Genomic DNA, 20,384 nt, shown 5'->3' with positions numbered 1-20,384 from the left:
AAACCTTTTTTCCCTTTTTTAAAACATTATTCGCCCGTACATGATCGGAGTTTCACATCTGAAAATCTATTTCTAGGGAGAGACTTTTCGAGAAAGCTCTTTTGCATTCAATTTCAATAAAAGAAAGATATGATAATAAATATAAAATTCATTTTAATATGTTACATAAAACGTATTGTTTAAATAGACTGCAAACATGGTGTTAACATTTTTCATCGTTTTGTTTAAATGTAAAATGTTTTTGCAAGGATGAGGTCCAATATTTGGTGGTACTATACCGAAACTTCCTGTGATGACAAATCGGCACAGGTTCCAAATATATTTCCCTTAAATAGAATACGAATATATCAAAAAAAATAACAAGTTTTTCTATTTTTGGTTTTTCCTGGACAAGTCGACCAAGCTTTGCAAGTCAGACATGTATTGGACAGAACAATTATAAAAATTTATTGCTTTACCTATATTATGTCATCTAGTATACTGAAAGTTGTCATTATATGCAAACATGTTCGCATATTGCATCCGAGAGTTTATCTGTTATTTGTAGTACATGAACTGTGTTTCTTTGATAATTGATTTAACGATTCGCTTTATTCTAACAAAATATAATTACCTCTAAGTGAATGGCTTGAGTAACAATATGCTTATTACAGCATTTTAATATTTAAAAGGCAGTCATTATTTTAAAATGGCTTTATAAAATATATCAGATATAGTTTCATTTATAAAAGCAATTTGCTTTTTTAAAACATAAAAGTGATGTTGTAAAATGATAATTGCACTAAAGATGGTCGCTCTGTTTTGTAAACTTATATAAAGATATACACCATAGACATAAAAAGGTAGCATGATGAAGAACTTTCTGTTTTTGTAGTGCTTTACTTTAAATTACGGGAGGATAAATGTCAAATTATCTCTTATTGAAATAAGCAATTAAAACATAACAAGATTCTTTAAAAGGACGCAACTTTTTATTAATTGTGTTTGTTGTTGACTGGACTGAAAATATTTGTTTTAGAGACTTTCATATCGTTTAATGTGGCTCACACATTATTATAGAATATTCTTGCATATCAGACTGGCGTTTCCGTTAGTTTTACCCATGCCGGAAATTTCATCTGGCATGGGGGGGGTTCCAGATGAGTCGCGTGCTGTAAAATGGCACGATATTTGATGACGTAATTTTATCGTTATGAATGATTTTGTAATTCATACGCTGTTGAATGAAAGTAGTTACGGTTGTAATGATATAAATTTTCATTGAAAATAAAGATAAAGAATTATAAATATAATGGAATATGGTAGAATATGCAAGAAAAAATATCTGACATATGTTTGCGGTTCGGATCGGAATATCCGTCCCTCGGTCACCCGCCCATGGGCGGTAACTCGGCAAGCCTCGTTACCGCCCATTGGGCGGGTCACCTCGGGACGGATATTCCGATCCGAACCGCAAAATATGACAGATATTATTAATCTAATTATTATGTGAAATAAATAAAAGTGGAGAGCGTTTAACCGCTTCTTACTTAAATCGGACTCAAAACCTCATAAAAAATATCTATATTCAAATTAGTATTTAATATATTTTTTCATGCCTTTACATGTTTTCCCGTACAGTGTGTATGAATAATTCATAATCAAATATTACAGTTGGTATATATCAAAATCAAAGAATCGACTTTTGCAAACAATATACTTTAAATAACACACTTAGGTGTTTCAATGAAATTAGTGTTTTTTATATAAAACACAAAAAAACAAGAACTTTTTTTTACTTACTGTGGTAAACCTATCTTTTAATATATTACCATCAGGACGATTCTTGTGATGCTTCTTATTTTGCTTCTTATTTCAAGTCAGCTGTCATTCATCTTCAAGCTAATTTGTATAATGGGAGGATTGGGTCATGCAGTCAATGATAATTGATCGCCTATATATTATAATTAACGGTTGGAATCGTCTACATTAAATGATGCATTATTCCCCATTACCAAGCAATATCATAGTCCTGCCCTATCCGAATCAATGATCAGTAATCTTATTGTCTCGTAGCAAAATTTCTGTTATTTTGATGAGATAGTATTTGTTTATATTCTTTCATTTTCCGCAAGCATTACCTTTACACAATTCGTGAATATAATATAGCTTTAGCCTCGCGTGTTGATTGTTATTTTTGTTAGATAGTATTTGTGTAAATTCTTACACTTTTTGAAGGCATTTTGTAACAAAGTTTTAAAGATATTATAAAGCTTCTGTTAAATAAGTCACCACTTTCCCCGCCCCTTCCCCTCTTTCCCTCTGACAAAGCAAAGGTAGATGTAGAAAGTTTAGTAGTAGAAATGACACAGACATCAAAGCAGAGTGTCCACTTTATTGTAAGCTGCATAACTCCATCAGAGACACTTTTATGCGTAACCGGCGAAAATAGGTGTGTTCTAGTTGATCTTTCTCAAATCAGTTCCTAAGGCAAATCTTTACATCTGACTACCTGATGTGAAATCTAGGTAAGCAGGTTTGAGAGCATATATATGTCATCCGTATATACTAGAATAAATCAAACGAACAATATTGATAGCTAAGATCAAAATATCCCCATTAACAGTTAAATTGAGGACCTGTTGCATCATATCATTTTAAAATAACAATTTTGTTACTATTACATAGAAATGAACACATCTTATTGTCGTGAATTGAGTGCATTTTCCGTACGACTTGGTTTTTAAAATTTTCTCATATAGAATATACATGTCAAACAAAAATTACATCCATGGAATCTTTTTTTATTCACTGCAATGGTTTAATCGTTATATTGCATAACGGCTAGGGTGGCCGTTTTGGAGCTAAATAGTGATTCTGTCGGTGGCCATGGTTCAAACATATGACGTTAAACTACAAATCGATCACCATCAGCGATATTTTTAGTCCCCTACCGGTTTACCGGAGGGGACTTTAGGTTTACCCTCCGTCCGTCTGTCCATCCGTCCGTCTGTCCGTCCGTCTGTCCGTCTGTCAGTCCGTCAGTCCGTCCGTCCACAAAACTGGATCCCGCCCGTCTGTCCATCCGTCCGTCTGTCCGTTCGTCTGTCCGTCTGTCAGTCCGTCAGTCCGTCCGTCCACAAAACTGGATCCCGCGATAACTTAAAAAGTACTGAAAATATTTTTATGAAACTTGGTATATGGATAGATGGCAGTATGGAGATTATGCACGTCTTTTTCTTTTCTTCCTCTGTTGAAAATTCTGGTTGCTATGGCAACAAATAGGCTGAAAATATGGCAAATTTTACACATAAACTGGATCCAGTGATAACGCAAAAAGTACTTGAAATATTTTTATGAAACTTGACATATGGGTAGATGGCAGTCTTGAGATAATGCACGTCGTTTTCTTTTCTTCCTATGTTGAAAATTCTGGTTGCTATGGCAACAAATATGCTGAAAATATGGCAAATTTTACACATAAACTGGATCCAGTGATAACGCAAAAAGTACTGGAAATATTTTTATGAAACTTGACATATGGGTAGATGGCAGTCTTGAGATTATGCACGTCTTTTACTTTTCTTCCTATGTTGAAAATTCTGGTTGCTATGGCAACACATAGACTGAAAATTTGGCAAATTTTACACATAAACTGAATCCAGTGATAACTCAAAAAGTACTGGAAATATTTTTATGAAACTTGACATATGGGTAGATAGCAGTCTTGAGATTATGCATGTCTTATCTGTTCTTCCTATTTTGATAAAATATCAGTTGCCTTGGCAACAAATAGGCTTAAAACATGGCAAATATAACAATATTTGTGATTAGTCAAAAAGAGCTGAAAATTTTTATGAAATTGCATCTTTAATTCAAGAGTTATCTCCTCTTTAAGAATTTTGCTTTTAAAATGTTATATTTTGGTAACAGGGATGTTTCAAATATTAACTTTAGAGTGTCCTCAGTCGGTCTGTCTGTCTGTCTGTTCATAAAAACTGTTTCCTGTGATCACTTTTAAAGAACTTTTCCAACAAATTTACTTAAAATAGAGAAAAATTGAAACATTAGTGAATGGCCCTTCAGAATGTTGATGGGGTTCTAACCGGTAGGGGACTTATGGATTGCTTGCAATACTATGATAATTGCTTGTTTATTAAGTTAATCCATAATATGTAAGTAAATGCAAATCATACTTCGAGAAATACTGTCTGCAAAATATCGTTATCGTGAAGTATCAATCTTTTACATTGGGATATATACAGTTCACTTCCGGTTTTAGGTTGTCAATGTGGTTTTACCAAGGCAATTACCGAATTGTACACTCGTACATTATAAAAAAAAATCATGATCAAATATTGCAATTGGCATGTGAATATGAAGACCACTGACCTTTAATACTTCAAATGTTATACAGAGAAAATACTTATTATTATCAAAGCGAATAGGACAATTTGTAGACTGTTTTTTTATTTGCTTACGTAGATACTATAATTCCATTTAGTATACATGTTCTTGTTTACACAACAAATGAAAAGAAAACAATAAACCATGCTTTCTGTTTTGGAATTCATTTTGTTAAGTATATTCAAGGTATTTCTAAACTAAATCCTAAGTTTCCTTGTCAAACTAGGACATGTTTTCGTTACAATCTTGGTTTAAATACACACTTACATGCCATTCTTTAAATCATTTTTATTCCCGTTAGTCAATATAAGATAAGTGACTAAAATGTTTGAAAATGGACTGATTTCTTGACAAACAATTGGCATAGGTTGACGTAAAGGAGAAAAATAAACGAACTGCTACCAGTACATGAAATGTTGCACTATGTCTCAAATGAAGTTCAGCTACATGATAAGATTACTGTATTTTGGACGACAAGCACTAAATGATGTAGTACATGGTTCGATAGGACGTCATGTGATTAGATAAAAAATGTTTGTAAATATAGAAGTTATTACAAAAACTAACATAAATATAAAACAATGAAATATTTCTGTGATAATTTTTCAATATAATTTTTGCAGTGTTGAAACGTAAAGAAACGTAGTCATTATGTAACAAGATGACTTTTAATGTGACATTTCTTAAAGAAAAATTATGTTTTTATTATGAGTACTGAATAATAAGGTATAAGAACGTGCTATTTCTCACAACGTGTCTATGGGAAAATTTGATCACATCAAAAACAGAATTAACGCCTTACTCACCTTCTATCTGGCTTTTGACTAAGCAAAAATATGTAACTGCAAGGAAAAATAACCACAACATATTTCTGTTATAATATTCCTAGATCATGCGTAGTTTATATTAATCATATGCATTTGTTTCTGCTAATGTCTAACAATCCAGCAAACGTGTTGTTATCATCTTTTTGTGTAATATTTGATTTTGAAGTTCGGAGATGATACTTGCTTTCATCGATTTTCTTTTTACAAAAACAACATATTTATCGAAGTTTGATCTACTTCACAGCTTGGTAAATATTCAAGAAAAACAAATGCCCATAACGCACTAGCTGTATTTTAAATATCTTGTTGCGTAAAAACATTACTTTATCCCCATTATAAGCCATATACTGAGTTACTGTGGAGAAAATGAATAAAAAAAGTAAAAACAAATTAGCATTCTGAACCTCTGTTGTAGAGAATGAGATATTAAAATGTAATATATTATGTATAACCTAGGCCTGTCCCTTTACTATTTAATCATGACAATGTGGCAGCATTAGTTAATTGTTCAGATGTTTTTTATTGAAACAGTAAATGCCCTTGTAAAACTAAACACTAGTTTCTTGTTAAATTATTTCAAGGACTAAGCAAAATTCGATTGTTTTTTTAAACAACCGTAAAAAAGTAATGAGTTCGCTAATATTTTAATATGAAATGCAGTAAAATCATCAATCAATCAAAACAGATACTGGGGTATTTAATATTTTACATTAGCACAACTACAATAAATCTGTTATTTTATCAATTATATACACATATGTTTTAAGTAATTATCGTTAACATTTTTGCTTTTCATATTTGTACGTTTATAATTGGAAAATGTGTTTACCATTTAGAATATAAATATTACATATTTTTTTATTCATGTAACGTCTTTTTCACTGTTTGCATCAAATTAAACCGACATGAAATATGGGTACCGCCTTTTTGTTATTTCCAAAATGAACGCAATGTTTTAGAATACAGTTCTGCAATCAGTTTATCAGAGATTCAGTATAAATTATGCAATTAGCGAATTTTCTAATTTGACATAACTGGTTTTATAAATAGTTTATTGATATAAAAAGTACTGTTACTGCTGATACCTGATTTGATCCACTTTCAAAGTGTATAAAAATGAAAGTTATATTCAATACTTTTAATTAAGATTAGTTTTGCTGTTTTAGTTAATGAGTTATATTATTATATCATTATAATATTTCTATATTTCTTCTAAAAATAATCGAAGAAACATCTAGTCGCAGTTTTTGTAAAACATCTTCATCTTAATGATATTCATGGGTAAGATAAATATGTAAGTGCGGAAATATTTAATATATTATAATTATATCATATGTATTTTCTTAAAGTGACATTAATCTCATTTTATACTGTCAAATTGAGCCGAATACGTTATATTTCAAACGAATGACTTTTTTAATGATCATTGACAAATAATTGTTAATGAAATAAGTTAACATAAAATCTAGAAGTAAACTTAATTATAAAAAGACTGACCCACTCGTTACATATTTAAAGCTACCGATATTTCTGAAAAAAATATTTATAGAAATATCCATTTGTCACATTAATTACTGATTATTAGTGCATGCAAAAAAGGCAATTATGGAAAAATGTAAAGCATTCTTGACTTTTTACCAGTGTACTTAGATGGACAAAATGTCACTATACCATTCAAATAATCTCAGTCTCATAAAGGTAACCTTTATCTTACAATTCTACAATTCATGATAACTAAATGAGCAATACACATATTTTTAATTTATTCACACTACTTGGCATTGTGGAGAACATTTGCATCATGTAATACTGAAACCTATCCATTTATGTAGAAGATAAACCAAGAACAAAATATGGACATTTTATCATCTCTCGTGACCCTGACCGGTCGAAATATGCATCTGGCCATAGTTTTAGAACTTTAAGTATGACCTTTACCATGTATTTTTGCAACACCAAAAATAAACTATTGTGCGGGTTTGTTTTAAATCTCAATGCATTAAGAGGTTATGTAATGAACAAGCGATGTTTGTGACCTGTTAATGTAAACTCGACCTTTGTGCCAAAGATGTAGTTCAGACACGACACAATGTCTCATGCTGGTGAAGTAATACTTTAATACCTCCAGGCATGTAGTAGACTACAAGTTGTGTCCCGATTCATGCCTGAAATTGTCATGACGCCGTCCACCCGCCAATGTCGGTCCCTCTCACCATCCCATTTTTAAATCAATAATTAACAATTTATAGTAATTCACAGTAAGATGTTAATTCCTTTTAAGTTTAGAAATATGTGCACTTAATTGTGGCATATAATACTATAATTTCATGCTTACAACATTTTATGTCGTTTCTCTTACAGTAACACTTTTAATAAGTGTTTCTAATTAGGAAACAATAAATTACAGACACTGATTTTATCGCTAAATTAAATCAATGTTTAGAGTTCGGATGCGAAGAATAATATCACGTGGGCATAGCCCACGTGTTTTAATGATGTTTATCCGAACGCCAAACAGAAATTTTATCAAGCAATTAAATCACTGATTGGGATATATTATTTCGATTCTAACACGACATCAGAAAATAAAAGCTGCCGTTCCTGATATCAAGATCAATTTCGCCTGATTTGTTTCAGTACTTTTTTAGCGCGTTACATTTTTTAAGGTTACGTCAAATTACTAATGATTACGTCACATATCTAAAATAGAACGTCAACAGTGATTTTATTGCATAATAACATACACTTTCGTTGGAAAAAAATGCTGGTTGTGTTAGAGTCTGTTGGCTTATAATTAATCATTAAACATCAAAGAAGGGATAATGAAGAAAATTAAGCCCCAATTTTCTAAGATTATAATTATCCAGACATAAAAAGAAATTTCGTTGTGGAACATTTTCTGTCAATACGAAAGACTGGGATTTATTGCTGAACCTAAATATCAATAAATGTGCAGAAGTTAGATCTATAAGAAATTCCTCAATAACGTTAGTTTACATCTCATATCGTTTATATTTTAAACAATCACGGATGTTAGTACTTTAAACAATCTTGAATATTAATATTTTAAACAATCATGAATGTTAATATTTTAAACAATCATGAATGTTAATATTTTAAACTATCATGAATGTTAATATTTTTAAAATCAAAAATATCCTCTATTCTCTGGCATCGTACTCCAGATAGTCTAACTTAGAAGGCAAGATATATTATTCATGAAATACATAAAATATGTAGTAAATAAACAAAAGTAAAATGAAAAAATAAAATTTAACTATATTATGATCTGCTTACTATCACAAATCAAACGTTATTTGATCTAACAATTGTCTTTCTTGTTTGTTATTCCAATTCATGACATGTTCGTCATAATATTTGTAAAAAAGTATCACTTTATAAACGCTATGTTAGCGTTAACCTTTAAGAACATGATATTTAATTAGGAATGGTGTCTAACTTATTACAAAAATGTGAAATGTGATGTACATCATTAAATCTCATTTAAGTCACTTACTTTGTCAATTATCACCGTCGATCCCCCTTTATATCACCTTTTGATCTAGGTATTGTTTTTCTTTGTTGTACAGTTACAACTATTACACTTCAAGAAGGGGGAAAAGTTATGACACTGGATTTTGTTCAATTGTCTCATATCAAAGGTCATTGGTAATATAGGTCTTTACACTGACTGAAATTTGAGCAAAAGATACATACTTTTTAATTAAGCTCTGAAGCTAAATCATTGGCATGCTTAATTCGAAATATTCTTAAAAATAAATAAGGTTACTAAAATAGACTAATTTAATTTTTATTTATGGGTTGCCCAACATGTTCTCAGAAAAATAACAATAACCTTGGCGTGACGTCACGTCATAGCACGCGCCTGTTGTTGCCTTTCCAGAAAATCTATTTTGTGAGAGAGAAAAACGGTGCATATACTCTTATATTGACCTGTTATTTCTTGCAAAAAGATACTTCGTAGCCAATCAGAGAAACGCATTTCAAAGCTATTTATAGATTAAATAATAAACATGTTCGTACAGAAATGTATCGTAGAAATTCGAGCAATCACGCATAAATGTTTTTAGCAATAAAACGTCGTGTATGTTACAAAACAAAATATATGTTTTGTTTCTAGGAAACAAAATAACAATATATGGAATCGGACTCGTTTACATAAAAGTATTCAAAGTAATTTATACCTTGCAAAACCTAAGATGACAGTTCTCCTTTAAGTATAATTCGTAATTCTTCCTGAAACATAATTCTTACCGATAAACCATAGAAGTTTTTGCTGAGATAACAAAATATGTTTGACTTCTCTTTAATAGATCACCATTAATGGTTAGCGTACACTTAAAATTCCACATCTTATAAACGTTTTTGTATGAATATTTTTAATTTCATTTCATTTTATCACGCCACCGTCAATTAACTCCCATTGTCAGATATTACTCTATACTGAATGTAGTTCAATTTATTGTGACATTTTTCATATCAGAGCTTTTAATAAAATATGCCTTTTTTATCTTATTAAGATATTGGTTAAAAATAAAATAAATGTACAATTATAAAGAATATTGGCTTATGCTAGATGTAATATAATTAGACAGTTAAATACATGTATACACATCTACACATTAGAATGAGTGAAAACGGAAAAAGTGAGAAAAAAATATAACGTTACATAACGCATGTACAAAGTTCTGTTTTCACAAATTTTACATACCTTTTGTATCTTTTATTAACTTGAGTTCCAATTTGAAACATATCTTGCATCACAGTTAACAATTGTATTTATACTTTTCATTTAGAACATATTTCATGAATAAGCAGTCAAACGTTTCATAAAACAATAACATTGTATATGATTTAATTTGTTGTTTATTATAACAACCTCCTTTCCCGAAACCATATAACACGGGAGTGTTGCATAAACTTAAGTCTGTTTTGTCATCATTAGTGTCTTATACGTCACTTTAATAAGAGGCAATGCATTATATATATATAATTATTTCTGAAAGAAGCAATTTCATACATAAACTGATGTCAAAAGTTATTGAAATAACTAACTCCCACTCTAAATAACTCCAATTCTAGGTAACTCCCGAATTTGTGTCTGCACAAAAAAAGTTGTGATGAATCATTTTTCTAAAGAAGCTTTGTGACCAACAAAATGCACAATGAATTCTTTAAAAGGCTTTTGATAGTGTTTATTTAAACGGCTTATGGCTTAAGCTATTTAAGCTTGGAATTAATGGCAAAATGTTGAATATTATTAGAAGTATGTATAATACAGTTAAATCATGTGTCCAATGTTGCAACTCTTATTCTGAGTTTTTTGAATGTGCAGTTGGTTTAAAACAAGGAGAAGTTATGTCCCCTTTATTATTTTCATTATTTATAGAAGACTTAGAGTTATTTTTGCAAGAAGATTACACTTGTGGCCTTACGATAGATGACATTACCTTCATTTTGATGCTTTTTGCTGATGATATGGTTATATTAGGTAGAACACCTTCAGAACTTCAAAAACACTTTGATATGCTGAAAATATATTGTGATAAATGGGGATTATCAGTAAACACTAGCAAAACTAAAGTAATGGTTTTTAGAAAACGTGGGAATACAAAGCAAAATGAAACATGGACCTATGCTGGCAATAGCTTAGAAGTAGTAAATGATTTCAATTACCTTGGTACAGTGTTTAATTATACTGGAAACTTTGCATCTAATCAAGAATACATAGCTGGGAAAGGACTCAAAGCCCTTAATATCTTAATGACTAAAATTAAAGCTTATAAAATAAGCCCACAGACTGTGTGTCAACTCTTTGATGCTTTTGTAGGTTCAATTCTAAATTATGCTTGTGAAATCTGGGGTTTTTCTAAATCAAAAGAAATTGAACGAATACATTTAAAGTTCTGTAAACAACTACTTAATGTTAAAACTTCAACAAGTAACATGGCCATATATGGTGAATAAGGTAGATATCCTCTTTACATAAACAGATATACAAGAATGATAAAGTTTTGGTGTAAAATATTGACATCTGATAATATTATTATAAATACTCTGTATAAAGAATTATGTAAATCAGTAGATACTACAAATGTTAGGAACTGGGCAACAAATATTAGGTCCTTACTAAATGACTTTGGTTTTTCATATGTGTGGAATAATCCTAATGCTGTGAATATGAATACTTTCCCAGACATTTTTAGGCAGAAAGTATATGATGTCTTTGCATGGTTCAATTCTGTAAATAATTCAGAAAAACTTTATTTATATAAACACTTTAAAACATGTATTGATTTTGAAATTTACCTGAATGTGTTGCCTAGCACCCTTCGGAATTCACTGTCTAGATTAAGGTTGTCATCCCACAAGCTACGCATAGAAACTGGTAGATATGCACAGAACCGAATAGAACGAAACCAGCGTTATTGTACTATCTGTAACGAAAGAGATATAGAGGATGAATACCATTTTGTTATCAAATGTAAAGCCTACATGCCTTTAAGACAGATGTATATAAAACCTTATTTCTATAGAAATCCTAGCGTGTATTAATTCAATGAATTATTACAGTCAAAAAAAGGTTGGTGTAATAAAAAATTAGGTAAATTTGTTTATGAAGCGTTTAAGCTTAGAGAAACATTAAATTGACATGAAATATTTGTGAAATGTAAATGTTTGATACCTGTTTTAAATATAATTCAACATGCACAGGCCTGTATTACTTTTGTATTTTTTTTTCTACAGTACGGTAAAATTGTAATAATAGACAATATATTAATGTTAAAATTAACTAAATTTATGTCTATATTTGGTATCTGTTCATGACATTGTAAAATTTACGTTTTTTTTCCTCTCTGTTTTTTTACTTATAAAAATGTATGATACAAGCTTCGACAGATGTTTTAGAATTATGTACAAAGATGTATATCATAGAGATGTATTATAAGTTATTTCATGCAGTGACATTTGCTAACAAAACATAGTCACAACCTATGGGCTTTTTACATAATTTTGGAACAGTGTTTACATCATGTATATATAAACTTGTACATGTGTACTATACATCAGTTGAGAATTATCTAATATCATGTTATTACGGGCAAATGTCGCTGCATATATTTGTTTGGAACACCTGCTCTGTACATTTATGTAACATACTGTCATATTTTTAACTTACCTACTCAAATATATATCCAGTAATGCGGTCAAATATGTTGAAAATCTTTTTCCAGTCATGAAGCGTGGTCGCAAAAAGGCGTGACGGTTTATTATTTCCGGTCTCCATATTTGGCATGGGGACGGTAATGATTGGTTGATATTAGTAAATAACAATGACGTCGATAAAGTTTATGAATGGGCAAATGATTGTTTACTTTTGGTTTTCCTTATATGGTAATGTTTACTACGGAAATAGCTTACAGGTATTCTGACCCAATTACGGATATCTTCACTGCAATTTTACACCTTCATGTATATATGTAATGGACCGAACGGACCTGTCTCACTCGAATGCTTGAATTGACTTGTTCATTATTTAGCAGTTATGAACTTGATTATTTATATAATGATTTATGTACATTATGTTTGTGTATATGTATATGACGAGAAACTATGTAGTTTAAGTCAATAAAATGTTCTTCTTCTTCTTCTTCTTCTTCTTCTTCTTTAAGAAATAGTTCAACCTATTATTGGATTTCATTGAGTGAGCTTTAAAAAACAGTATTCTCACGAGTGGCGTAGCCACTCGTGAGAATAATGTTTTTAAAGTTCACTTTTTATTTTATGCTTACAAACAAGTTAAAACGAAATTTCCTTGATATTAACTTTAATATTATAATCTGTTTTCCCCACTGGTAGCCTCTTTGAGTCGAATTTCTCATAAAATGCAAGAACCCTTGAGCTTACAAGTCGACAATTAACGTTAAATTGGGATGATATAATTCATTTTATTCAAATAATATGAATGATTGATTGTTTTAATAATAAAAAACAAACAATTCTAGTAGGAGAACAAGTCAAACCATTCATCCATATTTCTGTTACTTACGGCGAATTTATATTAGACTTGGGTCTGTGAAATGTAAGCGGCCGCCATTCTTTAAAATTATGTATTTCTTGGGAGGAAAAAATAATTCTGTTTGATTCAGGGGATATCATTTGGATTTGCTAGTCATACATCTTTTAAGAAGAAAGAAAATTTATTTGAGGATTGTTCCAGACAATGAATAAGTGTTGACAGATGTGCAAACATTCAAAAAGCTGCTAGGAAATCGGAAAACATGGCACTTTTGAAAGGCTGCCTTATGAACTTACGAACGCTGGGTTATTACTTTATTCTTCGGGCTGATGTCTGTCATTGCTTTTCAAGTTATTACGCAGTTATTGCTCGTAGGATACTAAAATATGCCCAAATGTCATCAAGAGCAGTTTTGCATGTGGCAGGAATTGTGATTTTCAGACTGTAAAAATGAAACAAAAATTTAGAGACGATATTTGGTGATTGGTAATTTGAATGAATTGAAGTAAGTTTTCTTCTTTTTAATTACTTTTGAAATTTCAGGTATTTATCAATTTCAGCTTTGCTTTTCTCTAAACAGCCCTGACAATGTCAGAAATGTCAACAATGATAAAATTGAGGTACTGCATGGGGAAAATCTTAAAAGTAGTCTCATCATGAAAAAAGTGTGAAATCATATTTTGATTATTTTCACTGTAAAATTTTCAAATATAATTTTCACGGATAATCCACTGAAAAGCATAAAATCAAATCATATAAACAAGAATTAGGAGTTGTTCTTTCAGTAACCAGTGTATTCTCAGTGTTACGCTTACCCCCATATAAATGCTCAGTTAATGAACATAAAAGACATTCCATATTGTATGACATGAAATCATAATTCAGTGTGTTTTAAGCGCAGTTGTTACATAACTTTGTGAAACTGTGTTCAGTAAACAATCCACACGAGCCGATAATGGAAAAATGAATTTCTTACATAGACCAGCTTGTTCACTTAACACCAAAAGATATGCAACCGATAATTAGGAAATATATTCAGAAAAGAATTTAAAATCGTACTTTTGTGTGAGTTTCAATATGATTATTTTTATATAAGTAACAAGCGTTCGTCTGGACCTACATCAAATTGAACATTAATTTTTCCAGTCTCGTCATGTCAAAAAACCTCAGTGGAGTCCCTTTAATACAAAATTTTACAACAGTTGAACCTTCTTTATTGTCCTCGTACATTAAGCCATATATTGTCTCTCAGTAAATAAATGCCATCTTTTCTTTTGGTAATTTAATATTAGCTTTGATAAGAACTTTATCATATTTGATATGTTTTATTCTTATCTATGTCCGCAGTGTATATAGCATATTTTGTATTTTGTTTTGTTTATATTCTTGGAAAAAAACATGTCGACTGTTAAATCTTAGACAAACTATCATTTTATTTTTTTTTGTAAATTATTAATGCAAATAATAAAAAAAGTTTACTTTGCAATATTTTTCATAAACTCATAACAACCTTGATATTGGATATATTTTTTACATTTCTATTCATATTTCTAAACTTCTAACGCTGCAGTTTCCCCATCCGATCGACCTCCATTGTCCATTATAATAGTAATTGACGTGATGATGACGCTCTAAACAATTCCGTTAAAGACTGTATATGTTTGTGAAATTTTAGACCAGTATAGATAGTATTCTCATTGATATGTTCGGATAACGCTCCCACTTCTTTTCATTATTATAACTACGTTACAATATCCGATACCAAATTATAGTTGTGTTAATAAAACAAACGGCAGCTTCACACATCGATGTTACTATTTTATACTGGTAAAGGAAATGTCTTTAACGGTTCATATTACATGTGACGAACTATGAAACTATAGACATATATATATTATTACGTTTTTACGTTAATGAAATCAAAGAATTCTACTCCGGCAGCATATAAAAGTAAGACGTGAACAGAGAAAAATTAAAACAGTTAAAGTAGGTACTGGACTTGGACACAAAAGGTAAGAGACAAATTATATCTATGTTTCTTGAGATATTCTAGTTATATTTGGATATAATGAATATATTTTTATATTTAAAACTTTTGAAATCATATTGTAATATAAAGAATACAAATATTTTATATTTTGTATCAACTTGCAATATACCGTTATTACAGTGGTTTGTGTTTATTATCATTATTGGTTTTAAGGTTGTTTGTTATTGTTCCTTTTTGTTGATAATTTTTTAATTAATTTTCATAGGATTTCCTCTTTTTATCATTTGTTTTTAAATATTTCTCAATCCAAAATCCACTAAAACCCTTAAATTTATATGTATATATTATAGAACTATGTGCTAGAATTTTAAATACAGAGGACAATTTAGTTTCTGAATTATCATCTCGTTATTAGATAGATAAATACCAGAAGAAATACCAGCATTAAATGCACTTAATAATATGAATATAACGTCTAGATAAAATAGATATAATATACCTATATTACAACAGAAATCGTCAAAAAGTTATTAAATTTAAATGTTGTTAGTTTGAAATTACATTAAAACAGCTTTTTTTCCGTATTTTTTTTTAAACTTTAATCTAAAAAAACATTTGATATTTCATTTTAGTTTTTATATTTGATCTTTTTTAGTAGATCAAAACATTTTTACATAAAAACATTGTTTTGGTTTTGTAATTTAAAATTGATAACATTTCCCGTATAATGTTCATGTTGGACTGGAATTTCATTAACTGCGAATAACCATAAAAATTTTCAAATCTTTAAAAAAATACTGAGTAAAGGTACTTTAACATTATTGTTTCTATTTATTTATATTGTATTCGTAATCTTGATTTTAAAAGATTAGAATGAAACATGTTTCTCCAAACAAAAAAGAATAAAGAAAACTTTCAAAACGAATTGCTTTAAATATAAATATCAAAATAAATGCTTAGAAATTTTATATTCAATTATTCATAATTAATTGTCAAGCATTTGAACGTTTAATATAGGATTTTAAGTTTAGGTTTTGACATTTAAAATCAAATATCGTGATTTGTATGTTCAAATTTAAATGTTCACAATTTAATTTACGAAAAATATGTTTCTTTTAATATTTTAATTCAATTGATTAGATTTTTTTATAAACCCTCATAAATAAGTAAGTTAAAATCGTTTTCTAACCTTGAAAATGTTTTTTTTTTCTTTTTATTGCCAATAATTGTCTCTTATTTGTTTGTTTCCATCCTCATTTTCTTGATATATGATTGATTGCACAATAGTATGGTAAATAGAATTCTACCATTATTCTATTTTCTCTTTATCTGTAATCTGTCCAAATGAACCGATTATTTTCAATCACTTATATGGGACTGACTTTAAGCAGCACAATACTTTAATAAACATGTGTGTCAACTGTCAAAAGAATGGACACAACGACAATTTCAATTTTCCTTGTTGGGCGTTCTTTATGTTTCTCTTACATGAAGCCGATAATCTCTTTATTTTGATAGCATGTTTTTCTTGACATTTATGTATGTACCTTTATAACAAAGGAACATATTGTTTTATTATCAAACTAAACAACATATTGGACACTTTTTATCAAAAAGTACAACGCCATTAACACGTTGTATTGTCGTCGTCATAAATTTGATATTTCTTCTTCGAGAACAATTTATCACAATGCTATTATAATAAAATTAGTTTCTAACAAAAAAAATAATTTATTACATTTCAGGTTACAGATGGTGATGAACACATTTCAAATAGTTGCCATGACAATGGTAAAAGTTCTATGTGTATTAGTCATTTACAAACAAACGTGGTCTGTAAACGCTAAAAAATTAGGTAAGATTCATTTTTGTCACATAATGATATGGTAGATATATATAATTGGATATTAAGCCAAAGGTTACAACCCCTGCGTTTAAGTTGTTAAGGTAAATGAGATAGCTGTAAAACGTTTCTCTGGCTTAAACTTGTTACTGAACTTGTCTTTGGTTTTATTTTCAATTTCCACACCTTCATGAAAAGAATAAAACCGGCATGTAAAAGGAAATCGTATACATTTCTTATAATTAGTTTGCCTTTTGAACAAATATTTTTTTTACTTTTTATTTACAAACAGGATGTCGGGAAATGTTGTTTCAAAATATAAAGAATGATTTAGTTGAAGACAAAATCACAAAAATTCACTTGGAAATATAAATCTATATTTCTCCTATCAGTATAATGTGTTTAAAGCTTTAACTTATGATTGAAAAAAGCAACTGTAAAACTATGCTTTTTTCATTATCTAATGATCAATTCTCGAAATAGTTAAAATTATAGAATATACCTCTAATTTAACACACATGTTTTGTGTACTTTAACAGAATAGAATGGTCCGGACCAAAATATTATACTTCAACTTAAAGATGGGTAACAAGCCTTAAGTAATGCTATCGTGTAAGCAAAATTCACTGAAACATGTGTTTTTTCTTTAATAATGGTAAATTGGATGTGTTTTTGCTGTGGTTTTTTTTTTTTTGTTTTTTTTGGTTTTTTTTTTTTTTGTTTTTTTTTTTTCTCAAAATTCAAAAAAATGTTTCATGAACAACAGACAGCAGCGATCTGGCGTATACATTTACATTAAAAAATCTCTCATACCTAGATATAGGTTTTCCGTCTCCAGTTTTTGATTTGAAATTTTTTTTGTCCATTAAAGTTCAAAGGTCAGCAAAAGCTAATGTCTTTTAAATGGATGTTATTATTTATAATAAAAATCTTGAATATTTTTTCTAGCTTATCTTTATTCCTCCTGGCAGCTTTTCAATGTGGTTTTGTTTCGAATAGCACGCGCAATTAGGATCTGTAGGATTATTTTAATATTACACGTTGATATCTTTTTGTTCCATTGATATACCTTTAATAACAAATATTCACAATTTGTTATTCTCTTTCATTATGTTGATAAATAGAAATAATCTTAATACATTGTTCTGGTAAAAACATTTGGTCTGGGAATAAGCAATAAATCAACGACTTATTTACGTGCGTACTCTTCTTTAAGCCGCAAGCCTCCAGACAAATGCTAATTTTCATGAAAAAATTGAAAATGCATTTAAAAAGAAAATACTGTGAAGTGAAAAAATATCAAAATATACAAAAATAGCCCTTATTGCGGTAGTCACGCACTAGAAATATGATGATAAATACTACAAAGTCATAACATGTATAATGGCGCATAACATGTGAATTATTACTTTAATCTTGAATCCCTTTACTTTTCTTAAAATCTTAGTATATTTTCCCGAGTTTTATTTTCTTGTAATACGAAAATCAGATTATGGCTTGACAGAGTCCATGATATAAAAATAAATAATAGTGGAATAAATAGACAAAATAAAAATATGGAATAAAAGAAGACTCATGGCTGTAACATACCTTTCAAATCCTCTATTTCTTCTATTCGATTTCGAAATGCACAATCAATAACCCGTGAAGTAGTGTCATTATGACACACTCCCTACAGACCATTGTATCTAAACTGTTGAGCATGTATCCTGCAATCAATTCATGTGAACCATTAAAAACAATGACACTATCAAATATGTCTAGATAACTAATAGTTTTATAGCTTTTTACTTGCTAAAAGAGGACGGTTTGGCTAATAAAGGAATTACAATGACTGAGGTATTTTTGTATCAAGACAAATTTCCCCCATAATAAAATCATCAAGAAAAATGATAAACATCCGCTCGATTAAACTATAAAGAAACTATTCAACTATCCGGATGAATTAATTCATCTTTTTTTAAATTTCCATTGTTTTAAAAGGGGAAAAACGATAAACAAAAGGGAGTGCTTAAAAAAGGGAAAATTCATGTTTTTTTTTAAAAGTGTTTTTTTAGCAACGCAAGTCGGGGACTGACAAAAGGAAAGCAAAGTCAGAAATTTTGACAAGGGAAAAGAAAATGTTTTTAATTTCCAGTGCTTTTTGCAAAATGGCCCCCAACTTAATTTTTTTTGTTAAAATTTTTAAAATTTTTCCCAACATTTTTTCTACTTTTTGAACAATTTTTAAACCCAAAATAGCCCATTTAAAACGTAAATTTTTCAATTTTTTCGATTCAACAAAAGCATTTTGTCCTTTCTTTAATATAAAATATCCCTGGGGGTCAGAAATACAATATTTAAAAAAGAATAAAAAAAATTTTGACATTAAAAAAATTCGTTAAAACATTTAAAAAACTTTAAGCAAAGCAAAACGAAACCCTTTAACGAACCACGAATTTATTATGTAAAATTAAAAATAGACGAAAAAAGACAAAATGTATATTTTTTAATCAAAAAAAAAGGAAACGATCATTTGGGGATTTTATCATTTTTTTCCCTTTAAAAAAAAATTTCTAATTGCCTTTTAAGCCCGGAAAAAATTTAAAGGGTTTTTAATTTTTTTGTTTTTTATATATTTAGGGGGTTAAGTTTTTTTTTTTTTATTTTTACAACAAAAAAATGGCGGGCAGTGTTTTTAAACAGTTTTTTATAAAAAAATCCATATGAATTTGGAAACCAATTTTTATTTTCCCCAGAAAATTCACAGTAAAAATTTTGCCCCTAAAATCTTGCGAAAAAGAAAAATTGAAAAAGTTCCGATTTTTTCATAGGGGAAATTTGGTTAAAAAGGTCAATGAATTATTTTTAGATGCCCATTTAAAAACCAGACAAAATAAGGGGAAAAAATTTTTGACTCAAATATGATTTTTTTTTTTAAAAAAGGAAATTTTGTTGACTAAAGGGAAACTTTTTTTTAAAAAGGGGGAATTTCCGAGTCATCAGAAAACATAATTTTTAAGCAAGACAAACCAGATTTTTTTGTTAAAGGGAAGTTTTACAAAGGTTAAAAAAACCCTTAAATAAAGAGAGCACCAGAATTGTTTCGGAAAATCGTTTTCCTTTTGAAATTTCCCGGAAAACAAAAGTTAGAGGAAAAGTCTTGATAAAACACTAAATAGTGAGGGAAGATGACTTTTGATAAAACAAGTAACTTTTCCCCCAAATTTAAATTTTCGAACAACGAGGCTTTTTCGAACACAAAAAGAATTGCCCCCAATTTAAGAGCATCACGAACTTTTACCGGCAAAAAAATTT

At 29.4% G+C, this 20,384-nt stretch overlaps 1 long non-coding RNA gene across 1 annotated transcript; it reads right to left on the bottom strand.

Moving 5' to 3' along the window:
• Positions 1 to 10,597: 10,597 nt before the first annotated feature.
• LOC132730859 (uncharacterized) lies at positions 10,598 to 12,458 on the bottom strand. Its single transcript, XR_009625807.1, has 3 exons — positions 12,415 to 12,458; positions 11,544 to 11,671; positions 10,598 to 10,763 (listed from the first exon to the last, which is right to left on the bottom strand). It is a non-coding gene; the product is annotated as an uncharacterized LOC132730859 (long non-coding RNA).
• Between the last annotated feature and the right edge of the window lie 7,926 nt (positions 12,459 to 20,384).

Source organism: Ruditapes philippinarum, unplaced genomic scaffold (assembly GCF_026571515.1).
Source record: "Ruditapes philippinarum isolate M1 unplaced genomic scaffold, ASM2657151v2 ctg827_1_1_1_1, whole genome shotgun sequence".
Lineage (NCBI taxonomy): Eukaryota > Metazoa > Mollusca > Bivalvia > Venerida > Veneridae > Ruditapes > Ruditapes philippinarum.
This window is presented reverse-complemented; position numbering and strand designations above follow the sequence as displayed.